Source organism: Coenobita brevimanus, chromosome 61 (genome assembly GCF_032717465.1).
Source record: "Coenobita brevimanus isolate Jiangsu-jjx chromosome 61, ASM3271746v2, whole genome shotgun sequence".
NCBI lineage: Eukaryota > Metazoa > Arthropoda > Malacostraca > Decapoda > Coenobitidae > Coenobita > Coenobita brevimanus.
Window position 1 is genome coordinate 45100265 of NC_137014.1, and position 9407 is coordinate 45109671.

Consider the following 9407-nt stretch of genomic DNA (forward strand, 5'->3'; position numbering starts at 1 on the left):
CCACCATGATATCGTCGTTGTATCACCACCACCACCACCATACGTCACCATTGTAATTGCGGTGGGTACGAGAGAGAAAAAATGAAAGCACAAAGAACGACCATCAGAGCGCCAAGGAACAATGGTCTATACTTCCATGGAGTCATTGTTGGAGGCAGGGAACATGTTGGTTGAGAGAGAGAGAGAGAGAGAGAGAGAGAGAGAGAGAGAGATGCATACTATATTTTTCTTATGCTATGGTGAAGGAACCAAAGTGTTGAAGCTCACGAAGTTATCTCCTAACACACACACACACACACACACATTACAGTCTCAGGTACAAAAACTCAGGGTCGCGCTACCGCCACGGCCACGTACGCGTCCATGGTCCTTTCCCGGAACGAGGAAGTGGCCATTTTCTGGACTACGAAGGGGAAAAAAAGTCGCCTATACTCTTTTCACTTTAACTTGGCCTCAAATTGTCATCTCTCCATCTTGAATGTTGATCTCTAGCGGGGTAACAGTAGGGTGTGGTACCAGTCACGAAGAAGTGCTGTGGAAAGGATATGGTGCCGTAGGATTGTCTTTTTCTGCCATTTAGAAGCGGGAAATAGGGTGCAAAAGGGCGAGAACTTCCTCCTAGTTAGTATTTCAGAAGTGTAGCTATGATTATTACCTACGTACCTACAGAGACTTAGGTTTCTGGGTCACTGCTTTTAAGTTAGGCTTGGAAATTCAGTACCTTGTTATGATTCTGCCACGTTATTTCTTAGTCTCTCCGCTGCTACACCTTCCTGTCTACACCACACCTACTCTCCATTGCCGCATTTTCTTCCCTTTCCCTCCACCACACCTTCCAGACCCATATCTCTCCATCAGACCCTCCTATCTCCACCACACTACCTGTTCCTCCACCCCACCTCCCATCCCTCCACAAGACACCTTACCTCTACATTACCACACCTTCCCATTTCCACCACACCTGTTTCTCCACCACAAGCACACCTTTCTATCTCTCCACCACACCTGCTACTTCTCCACAAGCACACCTTTCTATCTCTCCACCACACCTGTCACCCGTCCACTTCCACGTCCTCTTCCGCCCCACTTCAGACACTTCACTGCCTCCGTCACTTTTACGTCGCAAATTTGTGGTATGTGTCAGTCCTGCAGCACACAGCTTTTACTGCCGCTACCTGCCTTGCAACTTGCATTACGTCTCATTGTGGTGTGTGTGTGTGTGTGTGTGTGTGTGTGTGTGTGTGTGTGTGTGTGTGTGTGTGTGTGTGTATAGGTAGGTAGGTAGGTAGGTAAGATGTGAATGTATATGCAAGTTGTATGTATGTATGTATGTATATGTATCTACACACACACACACACACACACACACACACACACACACACACACAACCTTACCATGGTGTGAGCAGTGAACAACAGTGGCCCAAAACACAGCGTTGCTCAGTGCTTTCCTTCGCAGTATGACTTCTTTATGTACCTCAATCACGCAATGCCTCACGCTCACCGGTTTATTTTGTCTACCTGTCTGTCTGCCTCTCTACTTACCTGTCTGCTGTCTTCGTCTCTGTCTCTGTGTCTGTCTGTCTTCGTGTCTACCTACCTGTCTGTCTGTCTTCGTGATTGTCTCTGTCTTTCTAATAGTTGATTTGTTTTTTGTAACTGTTGATCTCCGTCTGTCTGTGTCTGCCTGTAAATGTATCTTTCTTTTTACCTACCTATCTATATATCAGTATCTGTCTATCTGTTTGTATGTATGTATATCCGTACTGTATGTCTGTCTCTCAATCATCTATCTATCTATCTGTTTGTCTGTCTGTTTGTCGGTCTGTAGGCTGTTGCAGGAGTCAAACAAAAGTGCGTCCTGGTGGGGATGTTATTGAGTGAGTCACCTGATGAGAAGTGACCGGTGGGAAAGGTGTCTAAATGAGATCAGAAATGAAGGGCCGGGAGGTGTGTGTGTGTGTGTGTGTGTGTGTGTGTGTGTGTGTGTGTGTGTGTGTGTGTGTGTGTGTGTGTGTGCGCGAGTATCTGTTATCTATCCAACTATGTGTCTCTCGTCTGTCTGTTTGTTTGTCTGTATATGCTTCTCTATCTCTTGCCTGACGCCGCATCCTGTGAGTGGGGGGTCTTTATCAGTAGAAGCTCCATCCATATTCTTCCCTGGTCTTCCCCTCCTCCCAACCACTCCTCTTTACTCTCATGCACAAGGCACACAAGATCAAACTCTCAACATCCGTCCAAGAAATTCTGATCTAAGGCAAACGTCTTAAGATCAGAGATTTATGTAGACCATCTGAGTTAAAGGATCATATACTTTCGCTCCCTGACACAACTACCTCCCCTGCTGTGTTAAATGGTTACGTTCATTTCGTCTGTTTGTGTCTATTTTCACGCCATTTTGATCGCCTTACTGCGACAAGCCGCCACTTAGTTTCGCTCAGTAAGTTGTCGGGGTAATAATGTCACTTGTTGCACTTAAGAACTCATAGGGGTGCAAATTAAGTGGTGTCCTTGGCTTTGTGTAAATAAACTAAGCAATCATTGTTAATTAGTCTTAGAGCAAGGTAATTTCATAAGTAATTAGGGCTGTTAATGATGATCACTTTGACATCCTGATTATTTTATAACAAAGGAAATCAGGGAAGTCATTGTGCGAAGGAATTACTGTTGGATCAAGTTTATTTCGTTTAAAAAGCAATTAGCGCTGTCAGTATTAAGCACTTGCAGTTAATTCCCACATTTCTTCGTGTAAAAAAAAAGACAGGACTATACGTATGAGACAGGATCAGACAGCATCGTTCATAATTCTTCGTCCGTTTTATTTTATGTCGCTAAAGATGTGGTCATACCTTCCTACCCGTGAACTAACATTCTTTTTTCCTTTTGGTACAATTAGCTATCACATTCTCGGTAGCGTTAGAAGATGTGATAGAGGATAAGGAGGATCTGAAGCATTTTAAGTAGTGAGGGTATTGTGACTCTTGAAGGTTGTGTAGCGGAGATCAAAGCGTAACATCAAAGGGTGTAACGGGGTAAGTGGTGTGAGGAAGAGGGTGTAAAGAGAGCAAGTGGTATGCTAGGAGTCCTCTTGGCTTAACAGGGGCCGTCTTGAGAGGAGGGTGTAGAGGACGAAGGTGTAAAACTTAACCCCACCGCTACTCTATCTAATCCAGGTCAACCCTACTCTGCCCTAGCGACGCCTGTGTTGATTTATGGACTTGGTATGGCTCGTAAAACAGGCTTCAAGTGGGTAGGGCTGAGCATCACTGATAAATCTAGTGGTTTTCTCTAAGGGGGCGAGGCGGTAAGAGATGGGACTGCTGGGAGAGAGAGAGAGAGAGAGAGAGAGAGAGAGTAGCATTCTTTGGTTGACTTAATTAGATCCATAATGAGTTGCTTAATGACATACTCAGGGATTTTTTACACTTTCCTTAATTTGCTGGAAGAAAACAAACTCTCTCTCTCTCTCTCTCTCTCTCTCTCTCTCTCTCTTTCTCTCTCTCTCTCTCTCTCTCTCTCTCCGGTGAAAGGAGGGGGAGACTGGTTTTAGAGGTGTTATATAGCCTTTTTCACTGCTGTAACTATCACATATTATGGACCCTATAGACTCGATACACACACACACACACACACACACACACACACACACACACACACACACACACACACACACACACACCTCTGCTCAGATAATCAACGGTTTCAGAGTGGGGAATATTGCTCTTTGCGTTTTTTTCCCTAACTAAAAATATAACTGGGTTGGATATTACGTGGCTGACCAAAAATACTTCTTCATTTATGTAAAAAAAAAAAACAAATGGATTCACGAACGATAATTTTCTTCTTATTTTCTCTCTTCAGTACAATGTTTTTTTTATATATATATATTTTCTCTTTAATACAGTTTTTCTTTTTTTTTATATCTGCTCTCTTTAGTACGATTGTTTATAAATATTTGCTCTCTTTAGTACTTTTTTCATAGCTGCTCTCTTTAGTTCATTTTTTAAAATTATTATCTGCTCTCTTTACTACGCTTGTTTTTTTCTAATATTTTCCACATACAAATAAATTAACTCAGATCTTGGAAGGCATCACGTATGGAAAGTTTCAGTAATGTTCGCTCTCAGGAAAGGGCAAACCACATCAGTAACCCACTTTCCAAAAATATTATCAAGAAAACATGAATAACTTTGCCGTAACGACGCTACGCGAAAAATAACCCATAAGATTCGAATTTTAATAAGTTAGTATCAGATTTGTGTATCCTCACGAAAGGTTAAATAGAAAAATAATGAATTGTTGAGGAATCATATGGAGTGGGGTAAAGGCGGGTATGTTTGTGCGTTTTGATGGAATTGGCGTCACGTTTTAGGGCTGTAGGTGTTTACGGATCAGAGGAAGAAGCTGCTTGTTAGTGGAGTGTGTGTGTGTGTGTGTGTGTGTGTGTGTGTGTGTCAGAGAGGCATAGTCATATCACACATCCTGCCACTCACTCTTCTAGTCTCTCTCTCTCTCTCTCTCTCTCTCTCTCTCTCTCTCTCTCTCTCTCTCTCTCTCTCTCTCTCTCTTTCTCTCTCATTATTCTCCTGCCTTCACACTCCTCCCCTTACATTTCCCCTCTTTTTCTATTTTAAAGCCCCCCCCATTCCAAAACGCCTCCATGGCTAAAAGTATTATTAACCAGACCGAAAAAAAAGTAGTGTATATATGTATTTTAAATCCTATACTATAAATGATGTAATTAATTTGGGTTGGACAGAAAATGGAAAAAAGACAGTCATTGCATTGAACTTATTTCCTGATTTCTTTCCCTTCCTTCGTTTTCTTTCGTTTTTCGTTTTCTCTATTTTTCCTAACCTCCCAATTTACTGCGTTCGTGCCCATTCTCTCTCTCTTTAATTATCTCATTTTCTCTCGCTGATTTACTGCATGAGAGTCCTTTATCTTTTTTTATTTTTTATTTTCTTCTTCGAGCCATTGTCTCTCATATATTTTTCTTCCAACCCCATCTACCACCCCCATCTACCATCCCCATCTACCACCCGACCTACCATTCTACCGCCATAATATGAATGAACCAGGGTCTCTCATTTATCACAGCGTATCTCTTCATCTCTCTCCCCGTCGTGTCTCACTGTTTATCTCTTACATTATAGTCTCAGTCTCTCTAATAGATGATGCCTCACAGTATACTCTCTCTCTCTCTCTCTCTCTCTCTAACTCCAGCTCTGACCCTGAATTAAGTCTGTAAATCTCGGGGCATCTTCCTCCCATTTTCGTTTTCCCTTTCTCGTTTCTTCTCTCTTTCTCCTTTCCTCTCTTTCTCCTCCCTCTCTCCCCTTCTCCCTCCTTCCCTCCCTTTCTCTCTCCTAGCTTCCCTCCCTTCCTCCCAGCTTCCCTCAGTTTTCCGTCTCTCCCCTGTTCCTTCCTACCTCTTCCTTTTCTCTCGTTTCTTTTCGTTCCCCTTCCTTCTTCCTTTTCCACTACCCCTTTCCTTTCATCTTTCCTCTCTCCTTCTCATCCCTTTTCTTCCTTATTTTTAACCCCTTTTCCAGCCCTCTTTCTCTCCTCTTCCTCCTTCCCTCCCTCCATCCCTTTTCCTCTCCTCTTCCTCTCTCCCTCCTTCCATCCCCCTTCCACTCCTCCTCCTCTCTCACTCATTCCATCCCCTTTGCTCCTCTTCTTATCCCTCTTCCTTTCCCTCCTCCCTTCCCTCCTCTTCCTCCTCTCTCCCTCATTCCTCTTCTCATCTCTCCCCTTCACTTCCTTCCCCCTCCTGTCCCTCGCCTCCATCTCCCTCTCTCCCTTCCTCCCTCCCCTCTCCCTCACACCCTTCCTCCCTCCTCTCTTTCTCACACCCGTCCTCCCTCCTTCACCCTTCCTCCCTCCCTCTCTCTCCCTCACACCTTTCCCCCCTCACGTAGACCCATACATTTTCTTCTACGTCGCCAAGCATGAGTCTCTGAGCCTAACTTACGACTCTTATCATCTCGTAACTAAGAATTCTTTTTCCCAGGAGAGGCAAGGGACATGGGGGGGCTAGTATACTGTCCTCTCTTCATCCTGTCAAAAGAAATATTAGTTACGACAAGGACATTTTCTTAAGATTGTTTAGGAATCTTAGGAAGTTGGTAGATTTTTTCCCTTTCACGTCTCAGATTTAGACTTCGTTCTTGGTCGTGATTTTTCGTCCTTTTTTCTTCCTTTTTCGGCCTATTTCCCAAAGTTCAATGTCAGAAAAAAAATACCCTGCATCTTTTCGTAGCACTTCTTCGTGATTAGCACAACAGTCCAGTGGTAAGCTCTTGTCCCAGGTCATTATTGAAGATGGAAAGATGTGTTATTTTGCGTAGCTAAGTGAACAGCGTAAAAATCTTAAGACAGAATTTTAATCGTACGCAAATTAAGGGAAAATGGTAAGTTTGCGCACACCTTCCTTTCCTTAAAGTCCTTCTTACTAATCTTATCTTAGCTACGACGGAATATCTATCGTAACTCTGAAAATCATAAGAAGGATTACTTTCACGCGACAAAAATTCGCAACTTTTTTTTACATTTGTCGATGGTCAGGTGTGGTCAGATTGAAGGGTTGTTTTTCTCTAGTAACCAAGGAGACTCACCCCTACCACATAAATTAGTCCCGGTTCCGTCAGGTGAAGGTAAAGTGTATTGGGAGCCTCCTAAGTCCCCTGGTTACCCTCGTTCTCTTCCTGACAGCCTTAATCTCCGGGTCTCTCTCTCTCTCTCTCTCTCTCTCTCACACACACACACACACACACACACACACACACACACACACACACACACACACACACACACACACACACACACACACACACACACGTTCCTGCCGCATTCTTCCCTAACTTCCTCTCATGCCTCCTCGCTTCCTGAAGACGGAACCCTCACAAGATGCAGCGTCAGGGAGAATGGTCGGAACATCACTGGCATAGTTGTAGTAGTAGTAGTTGGAGTAGTAGGAGCAGTGGTAGTAGCAGTAGTAGTAATAGTAGTAGTAGTAGTGGTGGTGGTAGGAATAATAATAGTAGTAGCAATAGTTGAGGTAGTAATAGTAGTAATGGCAGTGGTAGTGGTAATAGTAGTAGTAGTAGTAGTAGTTGTTGTTGTTGTTATATCGCCATTTCGAAAAAAAAATATATATAGCAAAACGGGTCCAAGTCTCAGCCTTTCGGAGCTATAATTTCTTTGATTAACTACACTATGGTGCTAGTCACGAAGAAGTGCTACAGGAAGGATATAGAGCCACAGCATTGCCATTTTTTCTACCGCTGAGCTACGTGAAATAAGCAGCAAAAGGATGAAAATTTGGGCCAGGTGAGGGTGAATGGAGTATAGGAGTCTCAGGTGATGCTGATTAGGCTACTTTTTTTACCTGTCTTAATTGCACAGGTGTACTTATTAATTTTTTTTAAGTATATGGTAATTTTTTTGTTTTTTATTTTTCCATCTCAAGACGATTTTTTTCAGATTTTGAGAGACTTAGAGGGATTAAAGAGAGATTTTTAAAAACCCCTTCACCCCGAGTGCGTTCCTTTAATTATACTGAGAGAGAGAGAGAGAGAGAGAGAGAGAGAGGTTGTCAGAGGGGAATGTGAGTGAAGATGGGTGTAGCGAATTTATTGATGGAAAGTAAAGAACTCTCATGAGGGACGATGAGGACGAGAGTTGGGTGTTGTAATAATAATAATAATAATAATAATAATAATAATAATATGAATGGTGGTGGTGGTGGTGGTGGTGGTGGTGGTGAGGATGATAGTGGAAGTGATGATGATAACGATGATGATAACACGAATATAATAATAATAATAATAATAATAATAATAATAATAATAATAATAATAATAAAAGAAAAAGAAGAACGAACGAAAAAAGGAACAAGAAAAGACCCTTGAACGAAAAAAAAAGAAGTAAAAAAAAAAGACGAATATTCTAGAAACCTTTCCCGCTTCAACCCCCCCCCAAAAAAAAAAAAAAATATAAAAAAAAAAAACAAAAACAAAAAAAAAAAAAAAAAAAAAACTTTGCATGGTTGACGAAGCGCAAGAAAAAAAAAAGGAAAATATAGACGTCCATGAATGTCTGGAGAGAGAGAGAGAGAGAGAGAGAGAGAGAGAGAGAGAGAGAGAGAGAGAGAGAGAAAGTGGGAAGAAAGAGAAACTGAGAAAATTTTTTAGTTTTGAGAAATAAGAAAAAAATATCGTGGAATAAGAGGAGAGGAGACACACACACACACACACACACACACACACACACACACACACACACACACACACACACACACACACACACAGTAAGGAATAACGCAAAGAAAATGCGGAAATCAGGCACGTAAAACGAAGAAAGTGGAAAAGTGTCTCGTAAATTTTTAGGAGATAAAGTGAAATGGCGGGGGACAGGGCGACGTGGAGGCGATTTGTTTGTGGCCACCCCTTACGGGATTAAGGCGTCTGGCAATAGGTAGATAGATAGATAAAGTGTGACCCTCCATACATCTTAAAGGAACCCTCGTCTTTAGGTGTATGTTAAGTGTAAATAAAGTTAAAGGAATAAAAGGTAAGAAGATTGATTGGGTTATTAGATACACCTGGGTTTAATCTACCTTAATTAATCTACCTTAATTTTCAATAAGGTAATTAAAGGTACCTAAATCTTACCTTAAATACTGTACACCTTGATAATTGGTTGTTTGGAAGTTGATTGGTTGTTTGGTTGATTGAGTTCACGTGGGTTGGTAGGGTTGGTCTGTATGCCTCACTTCCCACACCACCACCTCCACCACCACACTACCACACTTCACCACAGTCACTTGCACACTGACACAGCCGCGCAGCCAGCACCACCACCACCACCACCACAGGCGCGATCACCAATGTCACTACACTCTCTTACCTTGTTCTCTCTCTCTCTCTCTCTTTCCCTCTCTCTCACTCTCACGCAAGCAAGGAGCAAGCACGCATTTGCTCTCTCTCTCTCTCTCTCTCTCTCACACACACACACACACACACACACACACCAAAGGAATAAAGGGAGAATATTTATCTCCCTTTAGGTAAATAAATTCGTTTGGAATCAGGAAAAACGTAATAAATAAAAAGGGCCTGAATAATTAAAAAAAAAAAAATCCTCTGAACAGGAGACGAAAGTAACAAAAAAAGTAAAAATTTAAAAAAGACCGAAAAAAAAATCTCATCGTATAGAATAGGTGAAAAAAAATATCCATCGGTAAAAAAAAAAATTAAAAAAAAAATAAAACAGGTACACATCTCAAAAAAAAAAAGTCCTCATTTATACAGAACAGGTGAAAAAATCCACAGGTAAGAACAGCATCACCTCAAAAAATGCAAGAAAAAAAAATATATATATATACAGTTCACTCTCCAAAC

At 41.9% G+C, this 9407-nt stretch overlaps 1 protein-coding gene across 2 annotated transcripts in view; it reads right to left on the reverse strand.

Moving 5' to 3' along the window:
• LOC145403550 (glycine receptor subunit alpha-4-like) overlaps positions 1-8820 on the reverse strand; it is an 81187-nt gene extending 72367 nt beyond the window's left edge. For both annotated transcript variants that reach the window (XR_013898040.1, XM_080275231.1), the window contains exon 1: positions 8679-8820. The gene's annotated coding sequence lies outside the window, so the exon portion shown is untranslated. The remainder of the gene's footprint in view (positions 1-8678) is intronic.
• Positions 8821-9407: the final 587 nt, after the last annotated feature.